The 14,933-nt window shown below is 38.9% G+C and overlaps 1 protein-coding gene across 3 annotated transcripts in view; it reads right to left on the bottom strand.

The window, feature by feature from the left end:
- Positions 1 to 14,933, bottom strand: part of Cdh11 (cadherin 11) — a 148,800-nt gene that overhangs the window by 68,162 nt on the left and 65,705 nt on the right. For all 3 annotated transcript variants that reach the window (XM_051201851.1, XM_051201852.1, XM_051201853.1), the window contains exon 2: positions 12,797 to 12,921. The gene's annotated coding sequence lies outside the window, so the exon portion shown is untranslated. The remainder of the gene's footprint in view (positions 1 to 12,796; positions 12,922 to 14,933) is intronic.

Below are 14,933 nucleotides of genomic sequence, written 5' to 3'. Positions count from 1 at the left end.
GCAGAAGAAAATGATGAGAGTTGGGAGGTAGTGGTGTTGTTCTCTGAAGGTTGAGGAAGAGGCCATGATTTTAAGGAGTAAGGGGGCATCTGAGGTGTCAAAAGGACAAGATCAGGATGATGGATTCTTTTCTATGGTCTTCAGATGGAATATAGCCCACCAGCCCTGCCTGCAACTTGACTTTAGCCCTGAGGACCCACTGCGAATTGTGAATTTCTTTCAAACAGTAAGATAAAATTTTTAGTGTGTTAAGCCCTAACATGGTATTTTGCTACAGGGTCAGATTCAACCTAATACAGCCTTTTGAAAGACAAAACAATAGAAACTCTATGGGGTAAAATTACTTGTCTGAGGTCACGAATTAATTGACATGAGTGCAACTTGTTTCCTCAGCTCCAGCTCTTATGCAAAGTGATAAATTACTTTTGGGAAAGAGAAAACAAATAACAATTTCTTTCATGGTACAAAAGCTGCAAGTCTGTCATCAACTATGCAAATTGGTGAAGACCATCACTGCTTTCCACTCTTTTCTTTTTATGCAACAAGAAAGTGTGGCTTCCAGAGATTCAAAGTGACAAAGAAGCATGTGAAAAATTCCAGTGAAGATCCACCATCTCTTATCCTGACTCACTCACTGCTAGCCCCATACATCTTGATGCCTCTGAAGTCTGTAGAACATTATCATAGGCACCTTCGTTATGCTAAGCAAAGCTTGTGCCCAAGGCATCCAACAATTACAGGTACAGAAATCCATGGAGGAACCTACTTACAATGCCTGCATGAACTGAAATAGCTCTTGCACATGTTCCAAAACCCAGATGTGATCTAGAGTCCATAAGGTATTCCAAACTTTGTCTACATAATCCCAAAGTTGGTCATATGGGTTTGACACCTAAATCTTGCCATGATTATCACTCTTCTTCTGTTCAGGGAGGTTTCCTATTGACAAGTATTGGTAAGGTATATCAGAGATATGCTTCCTCTAATACTTACAAAATTCCAACTTAGATTTATAATTATACAATTATACAATCAGTAGCCTGTAGATAAAGATTGGAATCCAGGTGTCAATACTCCAAGTATGAGCCCATCAGTGGTAGGAAAAATGTTTCAAAATAATCAGGACCTATTTCAGGAAGTCCCAGTCCTTTAAATAGTGATAGAGAAATAACTGATCAGTGGGTAGAAACCTATTTGCTGTAGTTCCTTCAATGCTAACCAAACTGCAGAGAAATGGGGGAAAGAGGCCATTTACTCCTTGAAATTTCCATTTGCTAAGTCCCAGTTCTTTTTCATTCGGAAAGATCTAATTATACTTATACTTCTTGAATTCATATAACCAGCAGGGACTGCCTCAACTGAGCTCTGGCGGATCACAAACAGAGCTTTTGTTCTGATGTTACTGCTCAGGTTAATGCATCCTGACTTCTCAGCTGAAACCTGGTGCCGCTGCTGTTCTTCTGTCTGCAGGGGAAGAGAATGTCCCCCTGAAAGAAAGGGAAGCACAGCACTGTTTACAAATCCTGAGTTTACAAATCCTATTTGGCAGGATGAGAATCTGACCCTTATTGAAGTTAGAAAGGTGAGAATGACATCAAAGCTCTCTCATGAATGCAGGGGAGATAATGACTTAAGTAGCTTTAATTTAGACATGCATGTTACAATGGAAACACATATCTTCTTTTTCTACAGAGGACAAAATAGACAGCACTTACTTCAGTAGTTAACAGACAAGCCATCTCATTCTAAGCCTTGTTTCTAAAGGCCCACAGGTCCCATGTCTCTCAGGTTTCACTTAAAACTTTCCCTGGCATCAGGGATCAGGGACATATGATGCATAGAACAGTTTACAGAGAGATGGTGCTGAAAATGGATGCGGAAGCGCAAAGGAGATACTTAAATACCTGGGAAAGACAGCCCAGTAACTCTTACACAAGCAAATAAATAAATAAATAAATAAATAAATAAATAAATAAATATCCCTTTGTCCCTTTGCCCTTTGGAGCTGGGTATACCTCACCTCTGCAGGTACATATACAAGGGTCTCACATGGGTGCTATAAGAAAAGATGAGCAAAAGGATGATATTTCCAAAGCTTAAAACTTTCTAGCTGTTGTTGATCCCATCCATCTTATTCCTACATTCCAGGGTATGTATTTTCTTGGAACCAGTAGGATAAAGTAGGAAGAATTAGGACATTGTAGCAATGAAGGCTGGAGATGAGGCCCCAGATTTGAAGCTTCTTGGGCAAATTACACTGATCTTATGCTTGGCTCCTTATCTGCAGAATGAATATATGTTTATCCATTTTACTACATGAAGGGTTAGAAATCCTTAATCAACCTTCTTTATCCTTTCAGGATTCATCAGCTTAGCCCAACTCTCTAGATATATAATAAAACCTGCTATAATTTTTGTATATGGTTCACAACACATTTTAAAATCACAGATGAAATAATATTCAAATGTCACAAAATTTATCTTTTTGAAAGTATAGTCTTAGCTAGTATTGACTAAATAATGCATGAATCCCTCTCGAATTCTAGAATGTGTCCCTGACCCTCAAAAAACAGTTCATAGCCATTAGCAGTTAAGGTTTCTAGAACATATGTTGCTAGTCAGCATCACTCTACTCTTCAAGGCCTAATTTTTTTTCTAAAATCCAGAGTGTATTTTTCCTAAGTTATAGAACATGTACACATGTGGGTTACAAACAGTTACAAACAGCAGTTAAGAGAAATCCCTGCTCCAGAAAACCCAAGTTCCCATCCCAACACTCTCGTCAGATGGGTCATAATTGCCTACAATGCTAATAGCAGGGGATTTAACTCTCTCTAGAGGCACCTACACAAGAAAACATAAATAGTAATAAAAATCATTGAAGCACTCATATACCTTTCTGGAATGAAAAGTAATTGACAGTAAGCAGAAGTCTCTCTAACCTTCCAAACTCAAGGATATGTTCGTGATTTTCCCACTGCCTTGAACACAAGTTTGGTGAGCACATGAGTAAGGAATAATAGGCCCATACCATTTCTTTCAAAGTCCAGCATGTTTGTCATCTATCTACATTCCTAAATAGGCAATCCTCCACAAGCTGTCATGTTTCATGATTATTTTCCCCTAACATGTGTTGTTAATTTTTCATCTTAATGAACTGTCCAGTTGAGTTTAACAATTGGAATAGTGATAGGAATACAATAAAAATGGTTTGTGCCTGGCTATTGTTAGAATTCTCCCTGTAACACTGGCACATAATTGAAATAAAATATCTCAATGGCTACAAACACCATTTGTCAAGAATAAAGTGGTATAAGTGCAATTTCAAAAATTCATGCTAACAGGCTTTATAAACATGGATTATAGGAACATTTTTCCGATTGATACCTACTCAAGCATTTAAGTGCATAGCTATTATTCTCTGTTCAAGTGAAACCACTTTGGGTACCATACTACATGTCAGCCTTAATTTCCCACAGTATTACATATGTAATCTTTCCTGCAGGGAGATAGGTCAGGAAAGCACAAAAGGCCAGTGTTAATGCACAAATGCACACATAGGGAAACAATTATGTAACCGTTGGCATCCTAGAAGTGGAGTGTTCCATGACTGGCTAACATTAACATGTGACTGATGATCCAGGAGGAACTTAGAGATTTTCAAAGATTCTGCTCACTCAAGAATTTCAGATGGGCCCAAGCTCTAGGTCCTTTGCTTAGTAAGCCAACATAGTCATGCAATCCTATGGACGTATACAGGAAACATTCAAAGATTTAATGTTTGTTCTATCATTCACTCTAGAAGTATTTAGAAGGCTAACTGATGTGGATTATATTGCCTGCCATTGGCCCTCAGAACACAGACAAGGACAGATTATCTAGAACTTTGAGGACTGCCAATGACATAAGTGACTTAGACAACACAAAAATTAACAGTGAAAGGAAACAAACATATTCATCAATGATGATAGTCTTTAAATGATTATATGGAATGATGAAATATGGAAGTGTGGCATAATGAGTATCAGCTTTGCATTTTTTGTGAAGTCAGAGAAATCCTCTCAAAGAGGGGCATTTAAGCCAACAGTGGCATAATTAGGAAGTGGCAGTTGTTCATGGAGACTCTCAAGACTGATTTCATGGTAACAGCAGAGTCCCTGAAGAAATGAGTGTGCTATTTAACAGCAATGGGCCCTAAAGCTAATGGATGGGCCAAAGAGTAATCATAGGAAGGGGGAAATGGGCAGTGCAGTTAGTATCTGGCTTGATTCCCATTCAGCTGCAATGCCATTAAGTGGTTTTGCTTTGCAACCATAATAATTGCAAGGAAACCTACTCCTTCAATAGACAGGACAGACAAAATGCTTTGGAAGAGGTATAGAGTACAGAAGCAGGATTAAACTCTGTCCAGAACAGATATCAGATAAATTCTATGTGACCAGAAGTTCTGATCACAGTTGCAGTTTTATTCTTCCACCATGATATGAATCTGATTATTAAGTTGTCAATGAAAACAGTGATGGAGCAGGTGAATCTTACAGATTCATTCAGTGACACAGAAAGCTTATTGCAATTCTCAACAGAGTTTGTCACAGATTGGATTGAGATGAAATTTAGTATTAGTATTTTTCCTAGGATACATTCTGGGTAACAATACCTTAAAATGAAAACCAACAGAAGCAGACACATTCTTAAAGTGATGGGAGGTATGTTGTGGTCTCGCAGTAAATCTGATCACCCTGCATGGTCCTCTGGGCTGGAGATAGTTGATCCATCATATTTATCTCTACTAGAGAAGAGTTGGCCAAACCTTTACTTATCAGCCCTCTAATGTGTATTAAGCCAGGAAATTTCTGAGGGACTAAGATCTCTGTGAACATGGTCAGCACTATCACAGGATTTGCAATCTCTACAAAGAAGAGAGGATTTCATGTTCAAATCTAGACATATGGGTACATGGGGTGTGGAAATGTCAGGTTCAAAGAATCAGAATCAGAAGTTGAGGGACTTGGTAGGATGAATGAGGGCTTCTGGAGATGAAATAGAGTAGGTGTAGTACTCATATCAGTCTAAAATACCAGGCAATGATTTTGGAAATGTATCTTGTGAAAGGGTTCAAGCTTCTAAATCTTATTTCTCAAACTAAAGCTACAGGACGCAATGTATACTACAAAAACTACACTGAAGCTCAGCAGAGATGCACCAAGGAGAAAAATGTATACTTAATGTTCTTAAACTCTGAGTACCAGCCATCCTGGCCAGCCCTGTGTTGCAGTAGTGTAAAGGCTTGTGGGAGGACAGGGGTCCAGCCTCAAGCCTTGAAGAGAACAAACTTAGCTTTTCATTGTTCAAGAATAATGCACACACTTTAGTCCAATGAATATGATTATTTCTGAAATTTTTCCAATCATTTCTGGGAAGAGCAATGTCAGAGATTAAACCTAGGGCCTTATGCATACTTGAAAAGCAATATACTACCTAGATATATGCCTGGGTCTGTTTATTAAGTATAAATGAAGAAATATGGTTACAGGTGTCAAGAGATTCAGCATGGTATCTGCAATAGGTAGAAATATGATGCTGAGGAAACAAACCAGACATTGATTTAGAGAGGTACTTATTCACTAGCCTTTGCATGTATGTAACCAATTTCTTAAATGCTTTTTCTGTGAAATAAAAAGTATAGGAACTGTTACTATGACAACCGAACAGCATTTGGCATGGTGCTCACACACTAAAATTCAGAGCTTCTCAAAAAGGGTGAACTCACTGGCCCCTTCAAAATTTCTCTAAAGCTTCCAATTGCAGGTATCTGCCAGGTGTAACCTTCTGGATCCTACATAGACACAAAGAATTGGTGGCAGATTTAATATGGCTTGTTACCTTTCTTTCCCTGTCCTTTCTTCTCTAATTGCCTTGAGCACTGAGTTCTCCAAAGGGCATAGGGTAAACTGGGTCAGTAGACTCTAGAGGGAAAGATAACCTTGTGGTTTAGGAACCATGTGATTTCATGAAGGACAGATGAACAAAGTCTTGATTTCCTTCAGAAACTCTCTAGGGACAGCTGAAATGTCTTATAGGTCCCTCTCTAAGGGAACGGCAGGCTTAGAAGGGGACAAAGGATGCCTGCTTTGATTTATGAGTTCCCTTACATTAAGAAGTATCATGAACTTATAGGCAGGTGTTTACACAAACTTAGAAGTCAGAAACAGCTACCACATGTGTGTCTAATGTATAAATGAGATAGTTAATGAATGTCCAGAAAGTGTTCCTTGTAATCCCACACCACACTGTGCTCAGATTCAATTCCTTTTTCAACTGAGAAATTTCTTTTACTCGCTTTCATGTCCTGAAAGAACCCCCTCTGGAAAAAAACAAAACAAAACAAAACTATGTCCTGGCAAAGATCATGAAAGAGTGTGCCCTGAATGCTTTCAGGAATTGTTTGCTGTGAGAAAAAAAAAGAATGAGGACCTGAGAACAATCATTTTATATCTAGATCACATGGCTACAAAACTCTGTCACATTAGCTTTTTGAGTTACATCCTACCTGCCCCATATTTAGAGTTCCTCTCACTTTGCATGCATGCTATCTCTTGCTATGTAATTCACAGAGGAAGTACACAGATAACTTGAGCAATGGTGAGATGCTTTGATCTTTCAAAGGAGGGAATCCTATACCAGCCTTTGAGATGCTGTGTTGACTCTAACAAGCACAACAGAAAAGATAATGGATGCTTGTCGGAAATGAAGAGATTGAGTTTCAAATGAACTATCTGTTGTTCTCTGAACTACTGAGCACACAAGACAAGCACAGGGAATATAATATTCTTCCCAAAATGGTTGCCCTTGATGATTAATTAAGTCAGGTTCAAATTCTTCACCAAAGGTCAAGGTATCCACCTGTATTCTCAGGACAGACCAGCTACTTCTGGTGGGTCAATGCATCAGAGCTATTTCTGTCCATAAGAGCATGGAAACAGAAACTTACTTTGGTCTCTGTTTAAGTGACATACAAGCTGTGTCCTGTTTTGGAGTGACAGTTCATAAAAACTATTGATTTCATAGAACACAACCAAATGACTTTAGTAAGTGACTCTAGGTGAACGGTTCATAATGATTTCTTGTATTGTTATTTAAATTATTCCTTGGGTTTGAAATGTTTTAAAAATCAAACAGAAATGTTTTAACCAAAGCAAGCAAAGTTAAAAGAAGAAAGCAGCAATTTTTTTTTTTAAATTGTAGAGGAGTATACAGGAGACAAGAGTTGGGTACCTCAAATGGCTATTTGCATGTATGTTCCTGTAACTACTTAGAAAGTCTTTGGATAGTTATGTACAAACCAAACATGGTGGTGACCTACAGAGATGCACAGTAAAGCATACACATTGGACAGGGTTTTACTGAGCACCAGGTTTTCCATTTTTAATTTTAGATCACCTTCATTCATTCATCTCATTTGTTTATACATAAAGAATTTGGTATGCTTTAATCATGGCCAAGGGTAGCTGAACTTCTGTAGTAGTCCCTTTACCTGGCAAACCATCCTAATCTCCTCATGGTCAATTCTGCCCATAATCAACTCTAAACCTAGTGACTACCTCCCTCACGGAAGCCTCCTCTGCTTTTGACTAGCAGAGTTAGCCCTTCTGTGTGTAGCATTAATAGGCATAACTGTCTTGGATATGTGTTTGCCAGTCCTGCTTCAATAGGATGCAGGAAAGAATTCTTTACAGGTAGAATTTCAGCTTTTCTGTCATATTCATATATAAACACTTAGCTTTCCATCAGGCTCAGTACCTAGCTCAAGTTATTAAAAAAAAAGTCTCCTCTGTGAAGGATGGTTGATGAAAAGCAACTCTGCAGAACCCATTTGGTGCTAGAACCTACTATGTAACTTCCTAATCTGTTACAGAGTTTTGAAACATGACTCTAGTGAGATAATTGCAATAAATATCATCCTCTGGCTTCCTCATACAGAAGTTGATTGAGACTTATAATCAAGGTGCAAAAGACTTAAAAGAAGCAAACTGGGTAGCTAGGAGACACCACACAGATAAATGTGCACAGAAACAGAGAATCAACCTACCTATTGTCAGTCCTGGGGTCTCTGCAAGTTCTTTAGCTACTACTTCAGTATCCTCATCTACTAGAGCATCTAACAAGTCAGTCAAAGTTTTGGTGACAGTAATTAATGCTAATTACTGCAAACCACATAAGACTGTGCTGGCCTTACAACAATAAACACCATGAAGTTATCATTAAAAGTGGTCATTTTGTGCTGTGAGTTAAATAAAGCAAAAGACAAAGTCTCTGGGCTTTAGTGTGAGCTTATCCTTTAGCCTGGACTTTATGGAAGGATAAGACAGATATTCGCTGGGCCTAGCTCCATAAGAGCATCATCTATTTGGTCCTTGAATGAGGGAGTATCTCTCACACTACAAATAGCAAAGAGCTGCAGTATATAGTCAACAAGTGAATGAAGTGTCTGTTTATGAGTCCAGCGACACTGGCTTCAAATAGATACTTGGCCTCCTTCTCCATGGTGGCCTACATCCTGAAATAGGAAATGTGCCTTCCCAGAGAGCCCCAGCAGGCACAAAGGACAGAGCAGCAGGCTGCCAGCATTTAGAGCTATCAGTGACAATTCAGAGCCTGGTGGGTTTGGTAGCACAGGTGAGCTGCCCTCCAAGCAGCTTTCTGGAATTGACTTCTATGCAAATGAGAAATAATTGGGTGACCTGTGACCCAAAGCCCCAGCTGATTGTTACTCTGCTGGGTGTGAGTGCACTTGCCCTGCTTTTCTGCAAAGGTCACTTCCCTTTCACTTCTCCAAGACATTCCTTTGCAAGTCCCAATGCTCTATTAAATACCCAGCAGGGTTACAGGGCTGACATCTATCCTGCAGCCATTTGGGAATTCCTCTGGTGAACTGAGAATCCTACCTAAATTACAGATAGGCTAGGGATGGAAGGGAAAGCTCCAGTGAGTTTCCTGAGAGGTGGACCTAATAGCTGTTACTCAGTACACAGAATTGTCACCATCACATGCTGAAAGTCTCTCCTCTGTTTCCTTGACTCACGGATTTGAGTATATCATACAGATCTATGTGTATACAAGCATCCTTTAATGAGGGAAAATGTCTTTTTCATCTCTACTTGTGTCTGTGGCAAATCACAGGGACCAGGTCAAGATACCCTAAAATTCTTACGTATTGGCAAACAATAGAAAAGAAATGGACACATTTCAAAATTTATCTGAGCCCCAAAGTGAGCTCCTGAGTCTTGAATCAAACATTTTGTTTGTCTTGCTTTGTTTGTCCTGGAAGATAATCATTAACAAGCTGTGTTTTCCCCCTGAGATATAAAAGCCTTCCCTTAAAATCAGAACCCTGTCCTGAAAAGTCCAAGAGTCTATTCCATCTGTGGCATGGCTTTCAATTTTTATGGTGGTGTGGTTTTTCAATTTACATAGGGATTTTTGAGCAGCAGGCTCCTTGGTCTCAATGATTTCACTGGAAGCACGAGAATATTTTGCTTTCTCATCTTATACAAAAGGCCATGCAACCTTCCAAAGAAAAAGCTGAATTTATTCTTTAGGTGAAAAAAAAAATCTAATAGATTTCCTACAAGTGCTCTCTTTTTAATGTTTGACTTTTTCATCATACTTCCCTCTACCTGTCCCCACTATGTAGAAGAATAAGAAATGCCATTAGCACACCCTAGTGAAGAATTCAGAGGGATGATAAAATGAAAAGGCCTATCAGCCTTGGCCAAAACAAGGTGATCAGCACTCACTTGCATAACCACAGAAGAAGAGAAGAAGTGCACAACACCTGGCCAATCAGGGGCTAGAGCAAAGGAGCATAGAAGAGGCCACCCCAGGGCAGCCCATCCCAGCCTGGCAATTTCCTAATCAGGCTGGTACTTCACAGGAAGGGGTAGCTTTGTTCCTGCTGCTGATTCTTTCAAGCACTGTGGTTTTGTTTTTTTGTTTTCCTATCAACTGTTAACCAGAGCATGGGGGGGGGAGGGGTTTGGTGACCTCTCAAATGAAAATTCTCTCCCAAAACAGACTTTCATTAATATAGGAGACAAAAAGATACAAAAAATCTCCAGTGACTTACTTACTTTTTTTTTCTTTTTGAACTCTCAATGAAACTTTGTTTTTGTCTTAAAAAAAAAAATTAAAACAATCTTTTTATTTTACATACCAATCCCAGTTCCCCTTCCCTAAACTCCTCCCACTCCCTCCCCCACCTTTCTCTCACCCCCCCCCCATCCACTCCTTGGAGAGGGTGAGACCTCCCATGGTTTTCTCTGTATTGTTTTCAAGCCTGTCCTGGCACTCTGTAGACCAGGCTGGCCTCAAACTCACAGAGATCCACCTGCCTCTGCCTCCAAGTGCTGGGATTAAAGGCATGAGCCACCAACACCTGGAGGATAACTGTCTTTTTAACAATAGTTTCAGAGGACAGAAGAAGCAACCTTATGTGGAGGAAATGTTTTTGCCCATAATGTACCAGATTCATTCAGAGGAAAGGCAGGAGATTGGCAAATGGCACAGCTAGAGGAAAAGTCAGACATCCCATTGATACAAACTAAAAAGATAAAAAGTTGTAACATATTGCCATGGTCAACTTATCCTATCTAAGTTTGTTTTCTCATGTAATTTTTTTTGGAATAATAATAGTAGCTGCAGCATAAAGCAAAGATTAAGGGAGTGATACCTCTGAAGACAGCATGCTTCTGACACAGTGCAAGCATTCAACGCCAAGTAGTTATCCCTGAGTAATCCTGCCCCCATTCCCATCCCTGATCCAGCAGGTGAAGTGCTCTGTCATCCATCTGTGCTATGAAGGACCTGCTCTCCAGGCAGCCCTCTAAATCACAGTGAACTCAGTTTCCCTAAAACAATGAGTCAAAACAAATCTTCCCTCTTATGAGTTGTTTCTATTGGATAACAGTCACTGAAAAAGTGGTTCATATGCTGACAATTATGGCCTGTTATGAAATTACTGTGGATGGTGTAATCCCTGGCCACTGAAGTATTGTCTAGGGGACAACTACTACTTGATCTTAGGGAATAAAAAAATGAAAGCAAACAAGTAAACAAATCTTTTTAGAGATAATGAGGTCCTAGATAAGATATAAAAAGAAGAGAAATGGTATTGTTAGGGGAAAATGAGCCTGTATCCTAATGAATAGCTTCTGGAGGGTACATATAACAAAGTGTATGTGTGCAGAAAGAGTAGCTGAAACATGATTCAGGTCATTAAAGAGGTATCTTTCTTATCACAGGATTCTGGAAGTCTCTTAAGAAATTCACAGTGAATTAATTGCTCTGTCTTTAAGGGGATGAACCAGAAAAATAATATATTACACAGACTTAGAAACACTTCTCAAGATGTGTATGAAAGATGGACAGACTTAGAAACACTTCTCAAGATGTGTATGAAAGATGGACAGACTTAGAAACACTTCTCAAGATGTGTATGAAAGATGGACAGACTTAGAAACACTTCTCAAGGTGTGTATATAAGATGGAACACTTGGAGCTAATGATAAAAAATAGCTAGGGAGCCCAAATATCCATAATATTGGAGAAGATTTTGCTAATATTGGATATGGTCAGTTAGAATAGATGAACAAAAATAAATAATAATTGAGGAATAATTGAAACTAGTATGTATGGGAATCTATAAGAATCAGTTACTGTAAGAGATAAGGACTGAAGGACACATGGGATCTGTCCTGTGTTTCTAATCTGTTGAACATTTATCCTACCACTGAAATGTGAGATATAGGACACAGAAAAGGTTTAAAGGAAAATATGTGACATGTATTTATTTAGCCTGTACAAATACCATTCGGAATATATAGGTGTACACAATGGACACAGACATTTGGATAGATAGACCTAGAATCCAAGAAAGTAGCAAGTCATAGGAAAAGAATTAATGTTAAAATTTCTATCTAGAAGATAGTTATGGTGGTATATGCCTTCAATCTCATTACTCAGAAAACAGAGGCAGGTGGATCTTCATGAGTTTGAGGAAACCCTGGTCTATATAGTGAGTTTCAGTAACTCAGGGCTACATAGTGAGACCATATCTGAAACACAAATTTATAACTGGGGATACAATATGAATGGCCTGTGTCAGTCACCATTGAATGAATGGAATGAAGGTAAATGGATTTGGAAAATTCTAGAGCTTAAAAGCTGTCAGCGACTTGGGATACAATCACTGAATTGTGTTAGGAAAGAGCTCGTTAACTTAAAGGCATTCAGTCAGTGAACAGCAGAGCTAGGTTTAGCATTAAAATCAGACTTCTGGCTCATGATTGAGCCTCCCTGGATTTGAGGTATAAGTGATCCAGCCTCTTGCAATTTATTTCCTTTCCTTTTCTTTTTTTTGTAGAATATAAGCCACCTTGTTTTCATTTTAAGAATACCTTTCAAAAGTAAGAAAAAGACAAAATGCAGCATAGCAATCATCTTAATCAGTCTGTAAGGACATGTACTCATCAGAGAAGTATCATCTTTAGTCTCTCTCCTTTCTTCCATGCAATATCCAGTGGGGGGAAAAATGGTACCTAACAGGTACACAATAAAGAGAACCCAACCAAAACAGCTGGATAGTTGCCTTCTTAAAGCCAAAATGGATTGGCCATCCTCTAAAATTCTACTACAGGTTTAGTGCAATTCTGACTCAAGCCAGACACAAGAACTGTAACTGGTAGGCATAACTCTCATTTTCACAGAAGTAGTAAAATGTACTGCTGGTCCATCTTACCTTCTTCACCCATTGGACACTTGCTGCCAATTCCTATAACATACTCCACCCATCTGATTGGTCATTCAACAGATAACTGAAATGAATGTCTTCACAGGGCCACAAAGCCAAAAGCACAGTGATTTCTGAAAGAAAAAATAAGAAGCATCATTAGTAACATAGATGCAGTAGCAATTACTCAAGTGACCCACTGCTTTAAATTGGCAGTAGACAGTTCCATAAGGTAGACTTTTCAAAGACAATGGCCTAGGCATACAAAGAAAATATAAATAAGCTATTGCAATTGAATGAAAAACTGGGGAAACTTGTGGATTTAGAATTACCAGGGTAGTGTAATTAACCACATATGTGTTTAGTACTTTGAAAACAAAGGTAAAGCTGGGAGACTGTTTAAGTTCTTGTGCTATGAATGTCACATCTGCTTTGAAGAGGGAATTTCTCTCCCACCTGATCTCTCAGGTCTTTAGGCCCAAATAAATAGATGGAGGATTATATTAATTATAAACTGTTTGGCCAGTGGCTCAGGCTTCTTATTGGCTAGCTCTATTAATTACTAACCTATTTGTATTAAATTATGTGTTGTCACAAGGCTGTGGCTTACCCATAATGCTCCTGTATATTACTCCTTTGGCAGCTATATGGTATCTCCTTGGCAGCTCCTTTCTGCCTTCCTCTTCCCAGCATTCTCCTAGTCTGGTAGGCTGCCTATGCTTCCTACCTGGCTACTGGCCAATCAGCATTTAAACATCAACCAATAAGAGAAACATATTTTCACAGCATACAGAAGTACATTCCCCATCATCACTTGCTGTGGAAATAGCAATAACCCTTGTACGGTAGATGGAAAACATCAGACTTGCATTTCCCCTTCACTACATCAAAATCTGAATTTTCTGTGTGGGAGGAGCTGTGTCCTGACTAGATTTTGTTCCGATTGAACTTTATATCTACTGAAGTGTTAACACATTCCCTATCCCAGAGCAGCTGTTCATACATTAGTTAAATGAATGTAGAAAAGTATATGGAGTGTATAAACAGCTGTCATCTTTGAAAACTGAGGCACTGAACTCAAGAAGGTGACGACTGGCAAAGAATCCCCAAGAGTGCAGCCTACAGATGTTCTTGAAAACCCTTCAGCTCTAGAATGTTGGCCTTCCATGACCAGCTCCGCTTGCATGGGGACCTTAATCAAAATCTTCCTTAACTATTTATTGTACTGTATTTATTTCAAAAATCTACTTTTCCTTTCTCTATACAATAGATTGTTAATACAACACATTCAAACAAAATAAAACAGACAAAAGAAGAATCCTCACTAAAAGAATACAGATGAATTTTAAATCATCTAAAATGTGCTCCTTGCACCTTGCTTGAGAGATGGTGTCAACAAGAACAATAAAATTGTCTCATTGTGTGAGATACTCAGGATGCCAGGACAGTGTATCCCTGGACTTATCCTGAAACACATGGAAGCATTCACACAACATTGAGTTGTTGAGGCAGGCAACCAGGAGACACATTGTAGCCAGGCAGCAAATATGTTGCCACCAATAAATTACATGTTTAGATCTCAAGAATTGTATCTCAACCAGAGCTCCACAACCAATTAAATAACATTAAGATAGCATCAGGGGAGGGGCCTTTGCTTCAATGAATCTAAAAACCAGAGCTTTCAAACTGAAGCCAATTGTTCTTGAGCCTTCATAACTATTGTTTTGCCCTCATAGATTTATACTTGCTTGTGATCCATTACTCTTTCTTTCTTACTTTCTTCATCTTGGAATGAAAATTTCTATCCACTCCATGCTTCCCCAAAATCCTATCATGGAAGCACATAATGTACTTAGGTCTACAAATTATAGCTAGATGGGATTTGGCTTCAAGATGAACTATAATTTTATTCTTTTTTTGATATACACAAAATTTAGAAGAAAGGTGGGACTTTAAAACTTTTACCCTATCTCTTGCCACCACTTAAGGTTCAGGAAACCCTGAGGAAAATAAGGTATAAAGATTGTATTAGCCAGATGGCTTGAGGATGGCAAGGAAGCAAGGCCTTCTAAATATAATATGACCCACACATGTATGAACTCACAGAGACTGTGGCAGCATGAATCGGAACTGGTAAGTCTTGGAT

The sequence above is a fragment of the Phodopus roborovskii genome, unplaced genomic scaffold (genome assembly GCF_943737965.1).
Source record: "Phodopus roborovskii unplaced genomic scaffold, PHOROB, whole genome shotgun sequence".
Lineage (NCBI taxonomy): Eukaryota > Metazoa > Chordata > Mammalia > Rodentia > Cricetidae > Phodopus > Phodopus roborovskii.
This window is presented reverse-complemented; position numbering and strand designations above follow the sequence as displayed.